The sequence below is a fragment of the Cnephaeus nilssonii genome, assembly GCF_951640355.1.
Source record: "Cnephaeus nilssonii genome assembly, chromosome: 10".
Lineage (NCBI taxonomy): Eukaryota > Metazoa > Chordata > Mammalia > Chiroptera > Vespertilionidae > Cnephaeus > Cnephaeus nilssonii.
The window spans coordinates 88,895,339-88,917,745 of record NC_137081.1 but is presented as its reverse complement, the minus strand read 5'-3'; the positions used below and the strand labels follow the sequence as shown (position 1 = coordinate 88,917,745).

Genomic DNA, 22,407 nt, shown 5'->3' with positions numbered 1-22,407 from the left:
AGACCACATGTTAAGACACAAAACAAGTCTCTACAAGTTCAAGAAGATTGAAATATTGAGCATCTTCTCAGATCACAATGGCATAAAATTTAAAAACCAATGACAGTAAAAATACTCAAAATATTCAAACACATGGAGGCTAAGTAGCATATTATTAACCTTTTGCACTCAGATGTCGAGTGTGACTCGACACGGTTAGCATCGGTAGCAGCTCTTTTTATACTCTTTGAATATATCAATAATTTGAAATATTAAAAAATCCAAATAAATAAGTTTGTATGAAAAGAAACTCCAGTTTTTTATTCTACTGCCGCACTTTGTAAAATCTGAGGTATTTAAAAAATTAAATCCCGAGTAGAATAAAGGAATCGAGAAAAAAGCAAGCAAGTGCAAAAGGTTAAAATGATTAGGTTACCAATGAGATCAAGAATGAAATCAAGACCTTCCTGGGAACCAATGGAAATGAACACACAACAACTCAAAATCTATGGGACACAGTGAAAGCAGTCCTGTGACAGAATTTCATAGCACATCAGGAAGAAAAAAGAAAAAAAAAATAACTATTTAACCCTACAACTTAAAGAAGTAGAGAGAGAACAACAAGAAAAGCCCAGAGTAACTAGACAGAAGGAAATAATAAAGTTTGGAGCAGAAATAAATGACATAGAAGCTAAAAAATCAATGACACCAAGAGCTGGTTCTTTGAAAAGATAAACAAGGTTGATAAACTGTTAGCCAGACTCATTAAGAAACAAAGAGAGAGAACTCTAATAAATAAAATCAGAAATCAAAGTGGTGAAGTAACAACTGACACCACAGAAATAAAAAAAGATTCTAAGAAAATACTGTGAACAATTATATGCTAACAAGCTGGACAATATGGTTGAAAAGGACGAATTCCTAGAAAAAATACAAATTTCTAAACTGAATTGAGAAGCATCAGAAAACCTTAATAGGGCAATAACAACTGATGAAATAGAAGCAGTAATTAAAAATAAATAAAAAATAAACTCCCAGCAAACAAAAGCCCTGGTCCAGATGGCTTTCAGGAGAGTTTTACCAAATCGTCAAAGAACAACTACCACTTATACTCTTCAAACTATTCCAAAAAAATTCAAGAGGAAGAAACAATTCCAAGCTCTTTTTATGAGGCCAGCATTAAACACACTGTAAGGAAAAATAATTACAGGACACTATCCCTGAGGAACATAAATGGTAAAATCCTCAACCAAATATTAGCAAATCATATCCAGCAATATATTAAAAAGATCATACACCAAGACCAAGTGAGATTAATTCCAGGGATGCAAAGCTGGTATAATAAGTGTAAATCAATAAACATGATTCTTCACATAAACAAACTGAAAGACAAAAATAACATGATCATATCAATAGATGCAGAAAAAGCATTGGACAAAATCCATCACCCATTTTTGACAAAAACTGTCATTAAAGAGGGAGAGTGATCATATCTCAACATAATAAAGGCCATATATAAGAAACCTACAGCCAACATCATCCTCAATGGGAAAAAACTAAAAAAGAAACAAGACAGGAATATCTGCTTTCACCAATCTTATTTAACACTAGAGGCCCAGTGTACGAATTCGTGTATGGGTGTGGTTCCTCGGCCTGGCCGGTGATCGGGGTCAATCTGGGCTGTCTCGCCCAGTCCCGATCAGGGGCCAGCCGGCCAGGGGGAGGGATGGCGGAGGTTGGCCAGCTGGGGGAAGAGGCCCTGGGAGGTTGGCCGACCAGGTTGAAGGACTGCAGGAGAATGGCTGGCTAGGGAGGAGGGACCACAGGAGGTTGGCCAGCCAGGGAGAGGGACTGTGGAAGGTTGGCTGGCCAGGCACCCCCCCCCCATTGGGGCTAATGGTGGGGGGTGGCTGGCTGGAGGGAGAGACCATAGGAGGTTGGATGGCTAGGGGGAGGAACTGCTGGAGGTTGGCTGGCCGGCCCTCCTGATCGGGGCCAATTGGAGGGCCAGCTGGCCATGGGAGGTTGGCCGGCCGGGGAAGCTTGGCTGTGGGAGTGCTCCTGTGGTAAGCATCTTCCCCCTGGTGGTCATTGAATGCCATAGCAACCAGTTGACTAGTTGTTCGGTCATTCAGTTGCCTATATACTAGTGGCCCGGTGCACAAAATTTGTGCACTTGCAGGGCTTCCCCCAGCCTGGCCTGTGCCCTGTCACAGCGCGGGAGCCCCACAATCCATTGCCCCAAAAAGGTAGGCCCCGCCCACCCATCCAGGACTCCTTGATGGATTGCCCCAAAGAGGTAGACTGGAGCCAGAAAAGAGAACCCTAGTGCACTCCTGGTGGGAATGCAGACTGGTGTAGCCATTATGGAAAACAGTATGGAGTTTCCTCAAATGATTAAATAGGAAATTCCCATTTGACCCAGTTATCCCCCTCTAGTAATATAGCCTAAGAAATCAGAAACACCAATCACAAGGAATGTACGCACCTCTATGATCATAGCAGCACAATTTACAATAGCTAAGATTTGGAAACAGCCCAAGTGCCCATCAGTACTGGTAGGTGAGTGGTAAGAAAGCTGTGATACATTTACACCATGGAATACTATGCAGCAGTAAAAAGGAAGGATCTCTTACCTTTTGAGAAAGCATGGAGGGACCTGGAGAGCATTATGCTAATTGAACTATGTCAAAGAGAAACAAGTATCACATGATCTCATATGTGAAATCTAATGAACAAAATATATTGAACAAATTGATCCAGGGATGTAGAAGCATAGAACAGATTGTGAATCTTAGAGGGAAGGTGAGGGAAGGATAGGAGAGATCAACCAAATAATTTGTATGCATATATGCATTACCCCTATGCAGACAATAGGGTACTGAAGGACTGGGGCAAGGCATGGGGACTAGAAGGGGTCCATGGGGGGAAAAGGGCGCATATGTAATACTTTCAACAATAAAGATTTAATTAAAAAAAGGGCTCACTGGCACTGGAGATCACTTTTGAAACTCTCTTGGGCACATCACTGTCCTCTTCTATCCTGTTTCTGCTGTAGCTCTGGACAAGCTGCTGTCAGGCTTTCCTGCCTTTGAACGTTCTGTGACCACCCCACGCCGTGCCCACGTGCTACTTTTAAGGTCATCTTTTTTAATTTGGTGTTTTGCGGTTTTATTACCATGTGTCTGGTTGTATTTCTTTTTATGTGTCTGATTTGATTTTTTGTTTGTTTGTTTTCTATATAATTCATTAGTTCCTGTGTCTATATATCTACTTCATATGTATTTTATATTTGTTCTCAAAAATTCTCAGCATACCAAATAATAATTCTTTTTCCTATTCTTTCTTTTCAATTACTTTATACCTGCACTCAATAACTCTTGAACTTCCTAACTTTATTTCCATGACTATTACCATAGTTTTTTAGTGAGATGCACTCTTTGTCTTACTACATTACATTCTGAACAATTTATTGGGGTTTATCTCTAAATTTACTAATTCTTACTTTATCTATGTCTAATATCCCATCAAATCTATTCAATGAGTAATTTATTTTTTATTGTTTTTTTTCTAAATTTCTATATTTTGTTTTTTTCACACTTTCTTATTAAGATAGTCTGTTTTCTCACACCTCTTTTTGTTGTCTTTTTGTCTTTAAGATAATATTTATTGAATGTTTTGTCTCTCATGATCCCAATATCAGAAGCCTGTAGGTATCTAAATCTGTTATTTTCTGTTTTCTAAATTTTTCTTATGGTAGCTTGTTCTCTTATGCTGTGTGTGTCTGTACGTATACACCAAGCCCGTGCTCTCATATTTGGTTGAAATTAATTTGAAAATTTTGGTGATCAGAAATTGTGGAACTTTCTCTCAGGCAAGATTTGTGTTTACTTTTTCCAGGTGCCAAGAGGTACTACCAATTTAGGATTATTTCACTTTCTCACCTTGGATTTTTTCTGAACAGACATTGAGTATAAATTTGAGCTTCAGGCCTGTATGACAGCATGCCCCTGGTTGTTACTATGAATACCATAACCTGTCATTTTATTATTATCTTTGTTCTTTTTTTTTTTTCCAATTCAGAGCCGCATCAGAAGTGGAAAGGCTTTATGTTTATTCTTTGCTGTTGTGTGTGTGTGTGTGTGTGTGTGTGTGTGTGTGTGTGTGTGTGTGTGTGTGTGTTGGGGGGAGGATTAGCCAAAACTTAGTGTGGAAGTCTTAGGTTCAACATTATCAACTAGCAAGGGTTCAAGGCTTGGATCCTTCTTCTTCCTCAAGACGGTTCAGGGATTTTCCCTATGATGTATGGAACAGTGCCTTGGTTTCATTCTTTCTCCCCTCAAAAGTTTCCCAAACTTAGGATTCCTCTTTGTTTCCTGAAGTTTACTTAGCAAGACCTTAAAATGTTTGTTGGTTTTAATAAAGCAGCATTATTTTGGGGTGGCATATAGCCTATTATATGTCCTTTGTTACTTCAGTAGTATATCTTAAGTCATTTAATTCTCATTTCAATCAAATCAGAAGAATCTTGGGAGGAGAGATAATTAGGGCTTTGTGACCAAAACATCCAGGCTTTTCTCGTGGCACCTGCCTCATGCAATGGAAGCTCTAGAAACATCCTTTTATATAATTTTTTTCTCCATTAATCTTGCCATTGTGTGTGATTTTTCTGTGGCCTTTCTGTCTTTTGAATTAAACCCATAATACATGAGAATAAAAGGATGAAACTTTAAAACAAGGTACTAAATTTTGAGAGACTTCTTGTCTGTTTTTAAATTATTTGAGAGGAAACATGGGAAGAACTTGCTTAAGTTTGAGGTCAAGTACCCATTAAAATGTCTTCATTGTGCTGAGGGGAAGAGGCTCTTAGTGACATGACAGGAGGGTAGGAATCAGCATTATCTCACATTCTGGTCTCTGAAAGGTCTCTAGTTGGAGGTGAGAGGAGGTAATATGAACATCATCATCATCATTTCTATGTAGGAGCACTTGTCTGAGGACTAGCATATCTAATAAAATAGTAATATGCAAATTGCCCATACCTCCGCTACACCACCAGCCCTGTCCACCAGCCAATCAGGAGCGAATATGCAAATTAACCCAACCAAGATGGCTGCAGCCCCAGAATGAGCAGGAGGCTTGGGTTTTCTCAGCAATGGAGGAAGCTAAGCTTATCGCACACCCTGGCCAGCCCTGGACTCCACTCAAGACTACAAAGTTTCAATTATAGAAGATAAATAAATCCCAACAAAAATGGTGGCAGCCACAGAGCTGGAGAGAGCAGGAGGCTTGAGTTGCCCCCGGCGATGGAGGAAGCCAAGTTTCCAAAGCCCTGGCCTGCCTTGGCCTCCACTCAAAGCTACAAAGTTTCAATTATAGAAGATAAATAAATCCCAACAAAAATGAGTGCAGCCACAGAGCAAGCAGGAGGCTTGGCTCCGCTCAAGGCTACAAAGTTTCAATTATAGAAGATAAATAAATCCCAGATACCAGGGCCTCTGCTTGGGTCACCAGGGGGCGTGGCTAGTCTGCAAACCACCACAGGCCCCTCGCCCAGGCCGCCCCACACCCCAAGGGAACCCCCACCCTGATAAGGGACACGCTTCAGGGCAAACCAGCTGGCTCCCACCCATGCACCAGGCCTCTATCCTATCTAATTAAAGAGTAATATGTAAATTGACCATCACTCCAACACACAAGATGGCTGCCCCCATGTGGACACAAGATGGCCACCACAAGATGGCCAGCAGGAGAAGACAGTTGGGAGGGACTAGGTCTGCAAGGGAGAAGAGTTGGGGCAATTAAGCTTGCAGGGGAGGGCAGTTAGGGGTGACCAGGATGGCAGAGGAGGGAAGTTGGGGGTGATCGGGCCTTCAGGGAAGGGCAGTTGTGGGGGACCAGGCCTGCAGGGGAGTGCAGTTAGGGGTTACCAGGCCTGCAAGGGAGGGCAGTTAAGGGCAAACAGGCTGGCAGGGGAGCAGTTAGGCATCAATCAGGCTGGCAGGGGAGTGTTTAGGGGGTGATCAGGCTGGCAGGCAGAAGCAGTTAGGGGCAATCAAGAAGGCAGGTAGGCGAGCAATTGAGAACCAGCAGTCCTGGATTGTGAGAGGGATGTCCGACTGCCCTTTTAGGCCCGATCTTACTGTGATTGGGCCTAAATGGGCAGTCGGACATCCCTCGAGGGGTCCCAGATTGGAGATGTTGAAGGCTAGGCTTAGGGACACACACCCCAGTGCACAAATTTTGTGCTCCAGTCCTCTACTCCTACATAATAAAAGGTTAATATTCAAATTGACTGAACATCTGAATGACTGGTCACTATGATGCGCACTGACCACCAGGGGGCAGATGCTCAATGCAGGTGATCAATGCAAGCACTGCTCAGCCACAAGCCGGGCTGCTGGCTGACAAGCACAGCAGCCTGCCTCTGTGGCAGCACTAAGGATGTCCGACTGCATCCTTAGGAGGCCTGCTTGGACATTGTCACCATATGGGATTCTCACTTGACACAAATTGGTATTTTGACTCTCATTCTAAAACTTTTTCTAAAAGTTTTAGAAATTAGTCTTGGGGAATTGTTGTTTTACTGAGGCCCGATCCCTGCGTCAGTCGGACATCCCCTGAAGGCTCCCGCACTGCGAAAGGGCACAGGCTGGACTGAGGGACCCCCGCCATGACCCCCAGTGCACAAATGTCGAATACTATCCTATCTAATAAAAGAGTAATATGCAAATAGACCATCACTCCAACACACAAGATGGCTGCCCCCATGTGGTCAAAGATGGCTGCCCCCATGTGGACACAAGATGGCCACCACAAGATGGCCAGCAGGGGAGGGCAGTTGGGAGGGACAAGGCCTGCAAGGGAGGGTAGTTGTGGGCGATCAGGCCAGCAGGGGAGAGCAGTTGGGAGGGACCAGGCCTGCAAGGGAGGGCAGCTGTGGGCGATCAGGCCGGCAGGAGAGGGCAGTTGGGAGGGACCAGGCCTTCAAGGGAGGGCAGTTGGAGGTGATCAACCCTGCAGGAGAGGGCAGTTAGGGGTGACCAGGCTGGCAGAGGAGGGAAGTTGGGGGTGACCGGGCCTGCAGGGAAGAGCAGTTGGGGGGGACCCAGGCCTGCAGGGGAGAGCAGTTGGGGGGGGAACAGGCCTGCAGGGGTGAGCAGTTAGGGGTGACCAGGCCTGCAGGGGAGGGCAGTTAGGGGCAAACAGGCTGGCAGGGGAGCAGTTAGGCATCAATCAGACTGGCAGGCAGAAGTGGTTAGGGGCAATCAGGAAGACAGGCAGGCGAGCAGTTGGGAGCCAATAGGATCGGGCCTAAACGGGGAGTCGGACATCCCTCGAGGGGTCCCAGATTGGAGAGGGTGCAGGCTGGGCTGAGGGACACACCCCCTGTGCACGAATTTCGTGCACTGGGCCTCTAGTGATTGAATACGAATGATGCAGAGGTGGATAAGTGGTGTTAGTGACAAAAGTAATGCTACTCCACAATCTTACAAAAGTCTACTACTCTGTTGGACATTTTCACTCTAAAGCAATGATTTGCAAACACTTTTATAGTAGATACCAAAGGCATACAAGTGTGTCCAATTCATTGTCCTCATTTTCTTTAATACCACTAACAACATTCTCCTGTAAAGCAACAAGTTATTCATTTTCTTTCTGTTAGAGAAAGGTCCAATTCAGCAAGTTAGATGATAGTAATTTAGTGCCAATGATGGTGCAACATGTATGTGCTACAAACATACCAGGGTAAACAAAGTAGTCTCTTTTCTGAGAACTCCTATGATGTTGAGGCAAGTCCAGGGAAGTAGCAACCATAACACTAACACTGTGTTACGGGTTTTCACCTATGGCAAGTCCTGGGACATAGCAAGGTTTATTCCTTCGTTTAATTACATTCCTGAACTTCCCCACAAAGATTTCTTGGTTTGGTCTATTGCATCACTGGGTTTTAGGGAAATTAACATTAGAAAGAAAAAAATAGAGGGCATATTTAGAGAAGTCATTTTTATTTTTTTTAGACAAGATCACCTGTTTCTGGAAAATTACTTATTTTTTTAGAAGATATAAAAGTTAATTCCTTATATTCAAACACTGTGACTTATCTGTGTGTTTATAAGTCTCTATCTAACTTGGCCCTGGCACAAGATCATAGACATTCAGACAGATTTAGAAATTTAAAAAGCTTAAAACTTCTAAAAGAAGCTAAATAGTCTGTACTTTTTTTCTTTTTCCTTTTATTTTTTCTGGTCTTTGCTTTCCTTAATTTACTGTGCCAGAATATATTATTAAATTTGATTGTAAAATAAAAACCAAACAATTTTTCATGCAACTTAAGAATGGAAGAATTTATTATTATTTTCTTCTTGAGACATCTTACTGTACTGAAAATTTAGAAAGTAGTTACTTTGTACAATACAGAAACATGTTAAAGGTTAGGTGGGAAGGAATTGTAGTACTGCTTTAAAGCTTTAGCGACCAGATTCTGAATGGATATTAAATGAGGATCTGCTCATGCCATGCTTGCAGAATTATTTGTCTATGCAGACAGCATTTACTAATTCCCTGCCTACTTGCCAGTTTGATAGGCCAAAGCTCACACCGGCAGAGACAGTCTTCTTCTTCTCAGATGGCTATTTCTGCTCTTATGTAGCTTCTAAGAAGCCACAACAATTGGAACAATTCCCTCTCAGCCTGCATAGCACTGAGCTAATCTGGAAATTGCAGGACTAGCTGTGAGCACTTTCCCTGGGCCTGTTAGAATGCAGTGAGCTCTCATGGACTCTGTAAAACAGGGATCTTTAATTCTCCCAAATCCCTCAGTTTTGAACTTGAAGCCTACTGTGTGTTCTGCAACATCAAAGTATTATTGAATGAATTTCCTGACTGTTTTCATGTTAAATCATTTCCCAAACATCTCGTAGAAGATGAATTATGGCTGCCACTTTTAGAAAGCACAGCAGAATGTATGCATGTACATGAAAGGTGGCCACTTCAAAGGTGGCCACTTCAAAGTGTTGAAAGACTGTTACGCTCATTTTTTTCTTCTTCTTCTTTTTTTTTTTTTGTACACAGTTGGGCACTTATGAATCAAATCCGGTGCAGTTGATATTAAACTGGAAGCAAATTTATGGAGAGAAAGATGCAGCTTTTAGATACAAACTAACTCATATTTCGCACTCTCCTGTAATTACTGTTGTGTAGCATGATGAAGTTTTCTAATCTGCAGTACCTTGTTGGTAAAATGAGGAAGGTGACATGATTCAGTTAATTCATAGAACTGTGTAAGGAGTCCATGAGCTATTATATGCAAAGTGTTGGTATTTAACACCACCAAATAAATATTGGTTTAAATCATTTTTGTTTTTTAAAGATTGTGGGAACATAACAGGGGATTGTTGTTGTTTTACTGAGTCTGGAAAGGTGACCCTGAGTTAACGTCAAAGATGCTCTCAGATGTGCCCTAAATTGGCAGTTCTGAACCCAGGGAGCCTTTAAGGTTTAAGTGTGAGTCTCTCTCAATTAGTGCTCTGTCAAGAATGAGTCAGGCTCATACCAGCTTAAACAGTAATGACAATAGAGGTTATAATGGTTTGTGCAAATGGGAGGTTCCATGTATAGGTTTTGCTTCAGGCACAGTGAGGATCATAAGTTCAAATCCGACTGTGATTCTGTCTCTCGCTCCACTTCTGACTCTTCTCATTTCCTTGCAGGAATTCATGCTCAGGCAGAATTTCAATGATAACAGAGTGGAATCAGCAATCTCATGCTTAAATACTTGCATTTCAGGAGAGACTATCATTTCTAAAATTTTTAGAAAAAGTGTTAGAATGAGATTCAAAGTACCAATTTGTGTCAAGTGAAAATCCCAGATGGTGACAATGTCCAAGAGATTGGAATCCACTGACTGACCATGACTGGGCTACACACCCAGATCTGCAGGGGAAGGCACAGCTCTGATTAACCACATGGGTTCTGAGAACAGGAAAATGTTATTTTCAAATGGAAGCAGAGGTATTCTTACCAGAGAGTGAGATGGACTGTGGTGGGCGGGGGGGGGCGGGGGCGGGAAATAACAATAATCCAAAAACACTACCACTTTTTCTCACTCACACTGCTGGCTGTTTTAAGCAAGAGTGAAAGGATGCAGTTACAGGGACAGGTTAGGACTTGTGCAGGATTTGGGGCCTGCTTGGTGCTCACATGCATCAATAGTCCATGTGTGTTGCAACTGAAAAAATAATAGTTGAAAGGTGCTTTTAGGAAATGCATGTTACCTTGGGACAGGTGTATGGCTTCCCAAAACATGCCTCTGAAGAATTATTTCATTGGGAATGCATAGGTTTGTTAACACCTCACCTTGCTTATGGTAATTTATAGTTCTTTAGTAAATAATATTTCCAAATCACAGCCCCTTCCTGACTCAGATTCTAATAATGTGGGTAATTTTCTTATATTATGTCCAGGAGTTTCCTAGTGAAACTATTTCTCTGAGTGATACAATGTTTTGGATTTGTTAATGTAATCTGACCTCCTCTTGAAATGAATGAATGTGTACAGAGGATCCTGATATATTAGTCTTAGTAATCATAACAACTTTTAAGTGTACAAATCTTATACTTTCTACTTTGAAAATAAGCAGCATTGAATTGCAACTGGGTTATCTGGGATCCATTACTGTTTCTTTTAAAAATAATGGGCTGCATTTTTTCTGGTGGAGAAATGCAATAGGTGGTTTAGTGTCATAGAATGAATGGGAATATGCATTGTCTTCTAATATAAAAGCAATTTTATTTTATATTTTAAGTGATCTCTTCATGGCAGGAGCCCAGACCTACTCCATGCTGTGGTACTCGGTAAAAGTTATGCCTGTTTTGGTAAAACCAAAGCACTTGTGGCCAACATGCCCCTGAGGTACTTGTGCAATATGACCACTTGCCCACTCTGCTTATGCAGGTGGGCAATCAATGAATGAAGCAAAGACAGCTATGGTATATTGTCAGCTACAGACAGTCCTCAGTTGTGAGGACTGTGGCTAAGAGTCTATTTCAGAGTGAGGTGGCCTTCAAAGGACGTGCCCAGCTCTGTATGTCCTTTCCTGGTGTGTTAGCGAAGTATGTTTTATGTGGTCCATCAGAAGCCACAACACGACTGTTATTAATGAAAAGTTTAAATTAATTCTCATTACACAAAAATTATTGAGCCTTACTGTGGAGCATGCAGTATGCTAGGCTATATAGATACAAACACAAACAAACAAGTGGGCTGCCCCTGTTCTGAAAATCCTGCTTACTTACAAATGGACTTCATTCAAACGAAAATTATCAGGTGCAGTCAGGATTATTAAACTTTTTTTAAAGGTTTTGGAGTGTCTCTTTTAGGCTATGCTAAATACTAATGTCCTCATTAATCAAATAACAATAAAAATAGCATAACATTTATATCATTACCTTATAGTATAATGATAAAGGGTAGTTATTTTTACTATTATTATTTAATAATATACACCTCTGTGCTATTTCTAATTTTTAAATATAATATTTAATTTCTATTTATAAATTTATTTTATTCATTATATTGTATTATATTATATTATATTATATTATATTATATTATATTATATTATATTAATTTATTACTAGAGGCCCAGTGCATTAAAATACATGCACTGGAGGGGTGTCCCTCAGCCCAGCCTGCCCTCTCTCACAGTCTGGGAGCCCTCAGGGGCGGGAGGTGACCCGGTGATCAGGGGAAGGCGACGCCCCATCACACCTCTGCTGCTGCCACTGCCGGCAGCACAAGCCTTGACCGGCCCTGGTTACCTGAGCCTCAGACCAGCCCTGGGCAGCTGGGCAGCCAACATCTGAGGCTTGCCTGCACCTTGGGCCAGCCCTGGGCAGCTGGGGAGCTGAGAGGACTGGGGGACTCTGGAGGAAGGCACACAGAGTGGCCGGGCTCGCCTGGGGGTGGGCCTGGCCTTGCCAGGTGCCTGCTGCCCCAGCGGGGATGAGGGGACTGGGCACCGCCATCTTGTGGCTGTGGGCACCATCATCTTTGAGGGTGGGGCAGTTAATTAGCATATTCCCTCCTTATTGGCTGTGGGCACTGCCATTTTTGCGATGGTGTGAGGACCAATTAGCATATTCCCTCTTTATTAGATAGGATACTATACTAGAGGCCCAGCACATGAAATTCATGCACGGGGGGGTGTGTCCCTCAGCCCAGTCTGCACCCTCTCCAATCTGGGATCCCTCGGGGGATGTCCGACTGCCACTTTAAGCCTGATCCCTGGCAGTCGGACATCCCTCTCACAATCCAGGACTGCTGGCTCCTAACCTCCCATCTGCCTGCCTGCCTGATTGCCCCTAACCACTCTGCCTGTCAGCCTGACAGCCCCTTAATTGCTCCCCTGCTAGCCTGATTGACACCTAACTGCTCCCCTGCCAGCCCGATTGCTCCCAACTTCCGTCTCCTGTGGGGCTGAGGAGACTGGGGGACTGAGGCTGAATGAGGCAGGGCTGAGGGGACTGGGGGACTCTGGCAGGATGAGGTGCATGGTGCCTGCTGCCCCCCGGTGGGGCTGAGGGGACTAGGGGACTGAGGCTGAATGTGGCGGGGCTGAGGGGACTGGGCGCTGCCATCTTGTGCCTGTGTGTGCCACCATCTTGTGAGGGCATGGCAGTCAATTAGTATATTCCCTCTTTACTGGCTGTGTGTGCCTCCATCTTGTGAGAGTGTGACAGTCAATTAGAATATTCCCTCTTTATTAGATAGGATTATATTATATTAGTTTTAGGTGTATAGCATATTGGTTAGACAATTATATAAGACTAGAGGACCAGTGCATGAAATTCGTGCATGGGGGGGTCTCCTCAGCCCAGCCTGCACCTTCTCCAATCTGGGACCCCTCGGGGGATGTCCGACTGCCAGTTTAGGCCCAATCCCGTGGATCGGGCCTAAAGCAGCAGTCAGACATCCCTCTCACAATCCTGGACTGCTGGCTCCTAATCACTCACCTGCCTGCCTGCCTGGTCACCCCTAACTGCCCCCGCTTGCCAGCCTGATCACTTCTCACTGCCTCTGCATGCTGGCCTGATCGCCCCCTAACTGCCCCCCCTGCCGGCCTGGTCACCCCAATGCAGCCTGCTTGTTCAGTCATTTGGTCATCCCTCACTGACACCCCTGCTGGCCTGGTCGTAGGCAGCCATCTTGTGATTGTGTGATGGTCAATTTGCATATTACCTCTTTATTATATAGGATACCAAACAATCCCCACAATGTCTAGTATCCACCTAGAATCCTACATAGTTATTACAATATGATTGACTATATTCCTTATGCTGTACTTTACATCCCGGTGTACTTTGTAACTGCCAATTTGTTCTTTTTTCCCTTATCTTTTTTCACCCAGTTCCCCCCATGAGGCAACCCTCAGTTTCTAAGTTCTCATTTTTTCTCAAACCAACTCAGGAAGGGATTACTATTATTATTCCTGGTTTATAGATGAGGCAACTGAGTCACAGAATTAAGTGACTTTCCCAATGTCACAAAACTATCAAGTGATAGATTGTAGCACTTAGAATTGGACACTGTGTCTGGATTCCACATTCTCAATAGTGCTGCCACAGTTTGGTTTTTCAGGAAGAACCTGACATATTTCAGATAATGTGCACTCTTTTTCTGTGTGGGCTCCTGAATAAAAGCCCAATGTTCTCAGCTGTGGTGTACTGAAAGTGGATGCAGGGCCATACTTTAATTATGGATGACAAATAGCATGTTTACTATAACACAGGTTTTGCAATTGGCAACCCTGGGTTCAAGTCACAACTCCAGCACCATGTAATTACCTGGATGAATTACTTCATTCACTGAGCTGCACTTTCCTCAATTAGAATATAGGTTATATTATCACAATGCCTGTTATTATTTAGACAATTATGTGATACTAAAAATAAGTAGTATAAACACTAACATTTAATAAAGGCCCAAAATAAATGTTTGCAATAATCCTAATATATAAAAATCCAGGGGCAGTCACAACCAAAACAACTGGATGAACAACCAAACAACAGGCTGTGTGGGGCAACAAGGCCAGCAGGGGTGTCAATGAGGAATGACCAAACTACTGAACATCAGGCTGTGTGGGGTGTCCAGGCTGGCAGGGGGGGCAGTTGGGGGTGACCAGGCCAGCAGGGGGGCAGTTGGAGGCAACCATACCAGCAGGGAGGCAGTTGGGGGCAGCCAGGCCAGCAAGGGGGGGGGGGGGCAGTTAGGGGTGATCAAGCAGGCAGGCAGGTGAGGAGCCAGCAGTCCAGGATTGTGAGAGGGATGTCCGACTGCCGGTTTAGGCCCGATCTCTGGTGTCCCGGATTGGAGAGGATACAGACTGGGCTGAGGGGACCCCCTCCCCATGCACGAATTTCATGCACTGGGCCTCTAGTCTTACTAATAAAAGCCTAGGTGGTCCTCACACCATCATTCTGTGATGCCCTCACTCCATTACAAGATGGCTGCACACACAGCGGGTGCACGCAGGTGGGTAGGGCTGGCTTGATGCTGCATGCATGAGGGCAATGGAGGGAAGTTGACCAGGAGGTGTATCAGGGGAGTCCCGTGGGGTACCGGCTGCTGGGTGGGACTCGGGGGAGTCCCACAGCCCCGTGGGGCACCAGCCCTGTGGGCTAAACATCAGGGCAAAGGGAATCACCCCCACTCCACCTCCACCCGAGAGAAATGAGATTCAGCTCCAGTGTAGGGATAAACCTGGGGTAGCAGGAGCTGCCCACAGTCCATGTCCACCCCCTAGCCTTGACCTGGGATATGAACATGATAGAAAACCTCCCTGGTAATTGCCTGGTCCCCTACCCTGAGCTTCTCCCTACACAAAAGCAGTGGTTTCATTTCCTGACAAGAGCAGTGACCTCACTTCCTGACGATGGAGCCCAACAGAACATGGAACCCTGGTAGCCAAGCAGCCACATTCTAAAGCCCCTACCCAGCTCATTTGATGGAGATATTTCCACCAAGGCATGTTCTGCTGTTTGATGCAGTCCTGCCACCATGATAGACAAGAGCCAGCCATAACAGCTTCTTCCACCGCTGTTGCCGCTGGCTCCACACTCAGCCCCGATGCCTCTGGCCCTTTTCACGGGGGAACCCAGAGGTAACCCAGGAAGGCCCAGGGCGGTTTTCTTAGAGCCAGGCCACCACTCTCAGCCCCGTGTCTCCTGGGGCGCTGGCCCTGCGGGGCTGTGGGACTCCGGGACTCAGGAGAGTCCCGCAGCCCCACGGGGTGCCAGCTTTGACTCTGTGTCCCCACGGGCACTGTCACAGACTCTGACAGGAGGGAGGAGGGAGCTGGATACTCGCACCCATGACTTGGCAAATAGTAATATTAAAATATTTCTTCTAATTAATTTCCTTTCAATGTGCATGAATTCGTGCACCAGGCCACTAGTAATAAGAAGCCACCCAAGCCAGCCCATCTTCTCTGCATTTGTGAAAGACAGTGGACTCTGACTGCCTTCCAGATATACAGGCATCCTTGGCAAAAAAGAGAAAAGATAGTTTCCCAGTATTGCATAAGGCAGCTTGCATTTAACTCTTCCTTTGTGCTGTGGGAACAGGGATGAATGAGTAAGTCGCTGTGTAGCTGTGACTCCAGTTTTGATTGGTAAATAGTGAGTGTATGGATGTGATCAGTTCTTAGTTCCTGAAGGACTCACCTTGAAAGAGATAAAGCAGGCTAGACCTACCTGACATTGTTAAATGTATGCTCAAAGAAGTAAAGCTGCCTCTGAGGCATCAAATTCATGTAATACTTGGTGGATCAACTAAGCTTAAAAGCATGAGCTATAGTCTGATTTTTTTTTTCTTTAATCCTCACCTAAGGATATTTTCCCATTGATTTTTAAAGAGAACAGAAGGGAGGGGGAGAGATAGAGAGAGAGAATCATCTATGTGACAGAGACACATGGATTGGTTACCTTCTGAACACACCTAGACCTGGGGATTGAGCCTGCAAGCGAGGTTCCTGTCCTTGACCAGAATAAAACCCAGGACCCCTCAGTTTGCAAGCCAACGATCTATCTACTGAGCCAAACTGGCCGGGCTGTAGTCTGATTTTGAAAGATGTGGACCACCACCTCTAACTCATTTCCATTCTCAGCATGGGGTGTTCATGGGGCTCCAAAGGCAGGACCCGAGTCTTATTTATGGTTTTACCTCCTTGCTCCCTAACATACTGGCAGGCACATATGAAGGGCTCTATAATGTTCTTTTAAGAAAAATATGTATAATGTATAAACATTACAGCTAGGAATGAAAGGCAGTTCTACTTATATTAATGAGCTTAACCTCATATAATTAGATACAGCTAGACCTTGGATGAGAGTCCCCAGGCTCTTACACACTGTGTTTCTTTTCTCACAGTGGTGCCTGGCAATAAAGTGGAAAATTAATGGCTTTGGAATCAGACATCTTAGAACTCAAATCCTGTAATGGTCACTTACCAGGATTGTCACTACCAACTCCACCTCTCTGAGCCCTGGTTTCCTCCACTATACAGGAGGAGGAGTAATAATTGCTTTAATGATTTGTTCTGAACCTAAGAGATAATGTATATCACATGATGGTATTTGAAAGCAGCAGCTATTGTTAATCTGATCATGCAGCCATCCTACCTATGATTTCCTTTAGCTGATACTCCTTTCCTTGACAATGACACTGCTGTTGATTTATTTACCCATTGCCTGAGGATCTAAGTCGGTGTTATAAGTGTCACTATTGACAGGTAATGAAGTAAAGGGGATCCAGCTAACTAACAGTAATTAACTCTCTACAGTAGCCTTCTAGTTACCTCTCTTGAGCTTGGTGGGAGTGGATGTCCCTATTTGGTCAGAAGCTGAAAGGAACAAGTGGAACAAGCACAGAATGGAATTCTAAACATTTTCCCATGGATAAGAAGAGGAAATCAAGGCATGGAGAGGGTCATGTGGCCACTGGTTACTCATTTAGTCTACTGGGATTTTATTGTTGAAGGATGTCATTGATAACAAATTGAGTATTTAAACAGGTTAAAATAGCATGAAACTCATGTCCACTTAAGAGTGACTATGGGGCATGCAGTTCTAGAAGAGATTGGATCTGAGTTCCTAGATCTTTCCATTTCTCTTGCATGGGATTATTGCCAGTGACCAGTGCCAGGACTCACCACCTGCAGCTAATATGCTAATGCTCTCTACCTTTTGCTTGATAAAAAGTCACATTGCCTGCTTTCTGGTGGAAAGACTAAGTAATTCATTCTACTTAGAACTTTTCTGGTTTAATTTTATTATTTAAAATAAATGACTGTCTATTCTAATCTACCTCAAAATTTGGATATATGTTTTATCTTTCCCATTTATTTTCTCAACTTGTCACAAAATTCTTCTATATAATATAAGCTCTTCATAGGCCATGCTTCTAGTAAAAGATTAATATCATATAAATGTTTGCAATTAGGAATATTCCCTAGTATTAGTTGTGGATAATTCATATATATAATATCCTATATAATAAAAGCCTAGGTAGCATCATGCCCTCATGCGACATCATCACAAGATGGCCACCACAAGATGGCTGCCCTCATGTCATCACAAGATTGCCACCACAAGATGGCTGGCAGGGGAGGGAAGTTGTGGGTGATCAGGCCAGCAGGGGAGGGCAGTTAGGGGTGAAGAGGCCAGCAGGGGAGGGCAGTTGGGGGCAATTGGGCCAGCAGGGGAGGGCAGTTGGGGCAACCAGGCCTGCAGGGGAGGGCATTGGGGTCTATCAGGCTTGAAGGGGAGGGCAGTTGGAGGTGACCAGGCTGGCAGGGGACAGCAGTTGGGGGCCATCAGGCCAGCAGGGGAAGGAAGTTGGGGATGAGATCAGGCCAGCAAGGGAGGGAAGTGGGGGAGACCAGGCCAGCAGGGGAGGGCAGTTGGAGGTGACCAGGCCTGCAGGGGAGGGCAGTTGGGGGCAATCAGGCTGGCAGGGGAGGGCAGTTGGGGGTGATCAGGCTTGCAGGGGAGCAGTTAGGCATCAATCAGGCTACAAGGGAGTGGTTAGGGGGCGATCAGGCTGGCAGGTAGGCAGAAGCAGTTGGGGCAATCAGGCAGGCAGGCAGGCGAGCGGTTAGGAGCCAGCAGTCCCGGATTGTGAGAGGGATGTCTGACTGCCAGTTTAGGCCATTTTTGGCCTGTGGGGTTGGGCCTAAACTGGACTTAGGGGTTGAATTCCAGATGAGCAAAGGGGCCTCAAGTTTTTCATGGTCATAGCTGAGCCCTTCTGCCAGCTTCTCAGCAAGTGTGCAATAGAGTAACCCAGATTAGGCTTGGGAAAGAGAGGGAACGAACCAATCAGCCTACTAATTCACACTTACTCTGTCCCTGCTGAGGTACAGTTCACAGCAGTTATATGTGCTGAGATGATTAGAGAAGGGTATGAGTTTGTTTGTGCCCTAAAAATCCAGTTGGCTGGGTGGGGTCATAAGCAGTAATTGCAGAACAATTAATCTCTAATTCATGAAAATTGGAATCTAAGCAAATTAAGAGGCCAGAGAAAGAAGAAATTAAAAGTAAACCATCTGTAACCAGGATACTTTTCCCCAATGGCTTCTGAGAGGATGGCCAGGCCCTTGTTCAGGAGCACATCATCCCACCTATGCCTGGCAGTGGTATCTCCCATTACAGAGGCATCATGCAAACGTGTGAGTGCAAGTGCTCATCACACCAGCTGTTCTGGAGCTCCAAACAGGAAGTCTCATGTGTATCTTCCATGCGGCAACAGCTCACATTATGTTGGGACTGTGGAGGCTTCCATGCCATGGTGTGGGAGGCAGGGACTTGGCTGTATGTGTTGGTAGAGTGATTCTTCTGAGAGATGAATGGCCATTTTGATACAGGGGAGCCAGCTTAGCTTTTTAAGATTACTGTGGGGTTTCTTATCACCCTGAGTATATTAATGGTCTGCATATTTGTGTCCCTGTGTTTTGCTTATCTCTGCATAGTTTCTTTCTCCAAATTGTCTTCTCTCTGTTATGTCGTTTGATCTCTCTCATTCCTATAAGATGATTTCCTCACACTTGTGATGTTCCTGGGTTTTCTCCCCACATACAAAAATGAAGGCTAGACTGCATGGTTAGGGGGCTATATTGAAGGATATGACTGGGCCTTTAATTGGAGAAATCCCCACTTTATCTTTAGGTCATTCTTTTTGGAATACATGTATTTCCTAGGAAAGTCTTTTCTAATCTCCCCTTTGGAGGGGGAAAACTTCTGAAATTCATCTAGGAAAGAGAGTTGGTGACTATCATTATCTGCTGAAAAAACAAAATTTTTATTTTATTTTATTTTATTTATTTTATTTTTCTCAGTGAGCATCCTTCACTCACCCTTGGACATTTCTCTCACAGCCTGCCATAATCGCACAGTACCATCATACCTATAGCATTTATCAATTTTTTTAAATGCTATGAGTAATTGAAGTTACAAAGTGCAAGATTGGAACTATATTCTCTTTCTCTAGGATTTCTATCTGTGTGAGGGGATTGGTACAGAATCAGCTGGGAAAGAAAAAAAAGTTTCAGATGCCAAATCTTCCAAATATAGAACCAACTTATGGTAGTCAGGGTTTGACCTGTGAAGCCTAACTAGTAAAATAATATAAATAAGACTTATTGCAAAGAATTGGTTGGCATAATTATGGAGTCTGGGCATGATATCTGAAATTTAGGTGGTGGGCATTGTGAACTACAGGCTGGAACCCTCAGTCATGTGACTGGGAGGTGGATATGATGTCTGGAATGGGGTGTGGCTATCAGGAGTGCAAGCTTGAACTCTCAGGCCTGGGCTGTCCACAGGTGGAATTTTTTCTTCAGGGAAAACGGAAGAGCCACTCTGCTCCTAAATTCCTGCAGTTGAACCACACTCACTCAGATTCCTGAGGATAATGAGTTAACTGATTATGGATTTAGTCATATTCATAAATTAACTTTGCAGTAAGACCTGGGTTAATGTTTGATTGAAAATCATTTACATAGCAATAGACCCTAATACTACCTTCTCTTTATTTTCATATTGTATTAAAGTAAATTTTCCATAATGTAAAACTAACCATTTTACTATGTACAATTAAGTGATATTTGGCACATTTGTGATGTTGTGCAATCACTACTTCTATCTAGTTCCAAATATCCCCCAAAGAATACCTATACCCAATAGGCAGTCTTGTCCCATTCCCCCTTCCTCCTTCTCTTGGAAAACACCAATCTGCTTTCTGTTTCTATTGATTTAACTATATTTCATGTATATGGACTACTATGTTGTGACCTTCTATGTCTGGCTTTTGTCATTTAGCATAATTTTGAGGCTCAGCAACATTGTAGCATGTATCAGCACTTCACCCCTTCTTGTGGTTGAGTGCTATTCCATTGTGTAGATATGCCGCTTTTGCTTATCCATTCATCAACTCATGTAATTTGGGTTGTTTCCACTTTTTTGTCTGTTGTGAACAGTGCTTCTGTGAACAGCATGTACATGTATTCATTAGCATACCTTTTTCAGTTCTCTTCGGTATATACGTAGGAGGGGAACTGGCACCAGCAAAGTCATCATAACCAAGGCTTGGCCCAGTGGGGCCACTCAGGAAATTCTGCTCTGTAACCTGTGGCCCCTCCTGTCACAACAGAGGCCTCTCCCAGCATTCCCGGTGTGGTTATTTTTTTGAAGACCTGCCCTGTGCATATCCCTGAGCAGGCAAACGCGCTCGTACTTTACCCTGCTAAGCCTCAACTGTCAGATAGTTGATAAGAACAGTCCCTGGGTCCATCACGAGGTTTGCCTGTAATATGTGCTTCAAGGAGATTTTTGCAGCCATCAGACCTGGGACAAGTAGTATGATTGGAGGCAGGAGTTTCTGTTCCCATAGGAGCCACATGACTGAGCAGCTGTTTAAACCTTCTGGATGCCAACTCCTTCTCTCTGAAACGGCGGGGTGTGCCAGGAGGTCTTTGAAGTGTATGCTAATGTCGAGCTTGTATCATCTTGTGATCCACTAGTATAGCATGTTATAAACTTTGACTTTGAAAATTTCAATTCCAAAGCAGATCCTAAAAGTCATTTTTGAATACTATTAACAAAACAAAGCAAGGGACAAAAGAAGCTAGTTTTGCTGACCCAGATTGATGAATGATTGGGCTGTAAGTAAAAATACTTTTCAGTATCTGAAAAAATGAAACTGAGCTTTATGATATTGTGAGGTTAAATATTAACATGTATTCAATAATTACACTTCACCCAAACTTTGGATTTAAAAAAATATTTCTTTACATTTTACATGGAATTGCAAGCTTTCCCTCCCTACTCACTGGGCAGCATGATTCTTACCTGGGTACCCTGCACCTGTGCATGTCCCGCCAACGCTCCTTCCATTGATTCTGCAGCCTAGCACACCTGCCTGGCAGGGACGTGCCAGTGGATGCTCCTGCCCTGTGAAACACAGCATCACCTCTGCAGGTGGCCATTCTGTTGAAGTTTTTTCTTTCTCTCAACATAGTAGGAGTATGGGGTTTGGAGTCACAGGCCTCCCACCTTCACTGCCGTCTGGATACTTCAATGTAGTCACTTTGAGAATCCTTAAGCCTCTGGATAAAAATCCCAATCCATGGTACTTTAGTGACAAATCACATAACGCTTTTAGTTTTACTTTAGGGGAAGTGGATTGAAGAAATTTGGGACTCAAGGTGCTGGGCATGCCCCAGGCTTTAAAAAGGGAACAAAGTGGGATTTCTAGAGATGGGAAGTAATCAGACTCGCAAGCTCCAATCAGGGCATCTCAGCCACCCCAATGCTCTGTGGTAAAGTCTGGGTGGGCAGCTTGCTCAGGATCATCCCATCGGATCCTACAAGTGCATGTTGAAGTATCTTTTCTATGCCCCAAAAGCTTTTCATGTGTCACTTATATCCATCTATCCTGTGTCCTTGTAATCAGCTCCTCCTGATGCTTTCATGGTTTTAATAAGACAGTGATCTTGTGTGATGTTGGGGAAAAATTTTCAATCAAGAGAAGTTGCACAATGTGTTGCCCTGTGTACAAGTGGGTGTGATGGCTAATTTAATGTGTCAGTTCGACTGGTTCACAAAGAACCCAGACATTTGCTCAAACATTACTCTGGGTGTGTGTGTGAGGGAGAGTCTGTACAAGGCTAACATTTGAACCAGTGACTAAGCAAAGCAAATCATGGTCCCCAAGGTGGGTGGGTCTCATCCAGTCCCCTGGAGGCCTGAACAGAACAAACAGGCGGCACAGATGGCAACCCCTGCTGCCTGGCTGTGAGGGCACAGGTCTCTCCTGGTCTTTCCCTGGGACTGGGACTTTGGCTCTCCGCCCTGGCACTGCTGGCCCTGA

At 44.1% G+C, this 22,407-nt stretch overlaps 1 protein-coding gene across 2 annotated transcripts in view; it reads left to right on the top strand.

The window, feature by feature from the left end:
• The window catches only part of CNTNAP5 (contactin associated protein family member 5), a gene marked incomplete at both ends in the record, with an annotated part of 850,484 nt that overhangs the window by 803,499 nt on the left and 24,578 nt on the right, over positions 1–22,407 (top strand). The gene's annotated exons all lie outside the window — the stretch shown is intronic.